At 37.2% G+C, this 1715-nt stretch overlaps 1 long non-coding RNA gene across 1 annotated transcript; it reads left to right on the top strand.

Annotated features, from left to right (window-relative positions):
* The first annotated feature begins 1045 nt into the window (after nt 1–1045).
* LOC111664945 (uncharacterized) lies at nt 1046–1693 on the top strand. Its single transcript, XR_015437894.1, has 3 exons — nt 1046–1195; nt 1367–1470; nt 1556–1693. It is a non-coding gene; the product is annotated as an uncharacterized LOC111664945 (long non-coding RNA).
* Nucleotides 1694–1715: the final 22 nt, after the last annotated feature.

Raw genomic sequence — 1715 nt, forward strand, 5'->3', positions numbered from 1 at the left:
CACTTCACAGGTAATGTTGAGTTGGCGAATTTACACAAACATAAACCATTAATTTCTTGATTTGAACAAGAACATTCACAGCATGTCGTGAGCTAACATCTTAATTAATGTTATCTAGCTAGCTGTGTGTAGCTTGGACTCTTGGTACAACGTTTTGCGTTTCACAGAAGTTTTTGTTCGTTCCTAGTTACTGAGTTCATCATTTCAAAACTCCTAATTATTCTATAAGCACATCACCAGTCTGTCTGGACCAAACTGTAGGTAGCCTTCATTGCTTTGGTATTAAATGCATTCAATTCAAAATTCATGAATTGTGGCCTAAATGCAGAAGACAGGGTCGACCTGTGTAAAAGTTTCTGGTACTCAAGTGAGGGTTTTTATTTTCTTATCTATGAATTAACTTCATGAAACGTGTAGTAAATCACAGCAATATTTGGTGTCACCACCTTTTGTCTTGAAAACAGCATCAGTTCTTCTCTGTGCATTTGTCTAGTTTTTGGCAGGTAGGTATTTTCAAGCAGCTTTGAGCACCTGTAATCCCAGACTGACTCTGACTGGCTGATGATTGAGATCAGGGCTCTGTGGGGTACAAACTATCTGTTGCAGGACTCCTTGTTCTTCTTCTCACTGAAACTAGTTCTTTATGACTCTAGCTGTATGTTCTGTATCATTGTCATCCTGCAAAATGAACTTTGGAGGAGTCAGACACCTGCCCGATTGATTGTCATGGTTCTGTCTTCCAGTATTGATATACGAAGGGTGGTCATTTGTATCACGGTTTTGGTCTTGGTTTCAGAATTGTTACCCCCTTTGTTTTTAATGTAATGTTGGCTTGTGCAAAAAAACTTTACAAAACCATTTAAAGACGACAGTGTTATACAGTATTACAATATTCAGAAATGAGTGCAATCAGCTGTCAAATTAAGATTAAAAAAGGAAGTCTTCATTCAGATTTAAGGTCTGTGATAAGCTCTGGTTAAATCTTTTTCTAATTTGGTTATCCCGTCTATTCAAACATGCTTAAAAACGTATTTGTATGTATTTTTGTAAGAGGCATTGCTTAATTGAAAAACAGGACAGTTTAATGTTCACCGTGTCTTCTTCCTCCATATATTTCCCATTTAATACATTACAGGTGCTGTTCTTTGGATTTGGCTGGTTATTCTTTATGCGGCAGTTGTTCAAAGACTATGAGGTACAGTATTATCCCATTCATTTATTTCCAAATAACCACAAGGATAGATATGTTGACCATTGGCCCAGGCCTAAGATAATAATAATTCCATTTGATCTCTGAGCCTGCATCAGCCTCAGGATATCCTCCATGATAAAGATTTTGACTGTCTGTTCATGTGTTTGTTGACAGGTGCGACAGTATGTCGTCCAGGTGGTTTTTTCTGTCACGTTTGCTTTTTCTTGTACCATGTTTGAGCTCATCATCTTTGAGATTCTGGGTGCCTTAAGTAGTAGGTAAGTACATTTTCTATCGAATATAGCTGCATTTTGTTGCTACTTATGTCTGATTAAGAATTTTACCTCTCATTGTTTGCTGCAGTTCCCGGTATTTCCACTGGAAACTGAATCTGTATGTGATACTGCTGGTTCTAATCTTTGTGGTGCCTTTCTACATTGGCTACTTTGTTGTCAGCAACATACGCCTGTGTAAGTACAGCCAGTTGTTACTATTGAAAACTAAATATTTTAACTAAAAATAT

This window comes from Seriola lalandi, unplaced genomic scaffold (genome assembly GCF_002814215.2).
Source record: "Seriola lalandi dorsalis isolate HSWRI2012SDOR001 ecotype SW California unplaced genomic scaffold, Sedor1 jcf7180002001901, whole genome shotgun sequence".
Taxonomy (NCBI): domain Eukaryota; kingdom Metazoa; phylum Chordata; class Actinopteri; order Carangiformes; family Carangidae; genus Seriola; species Seriola lalandi.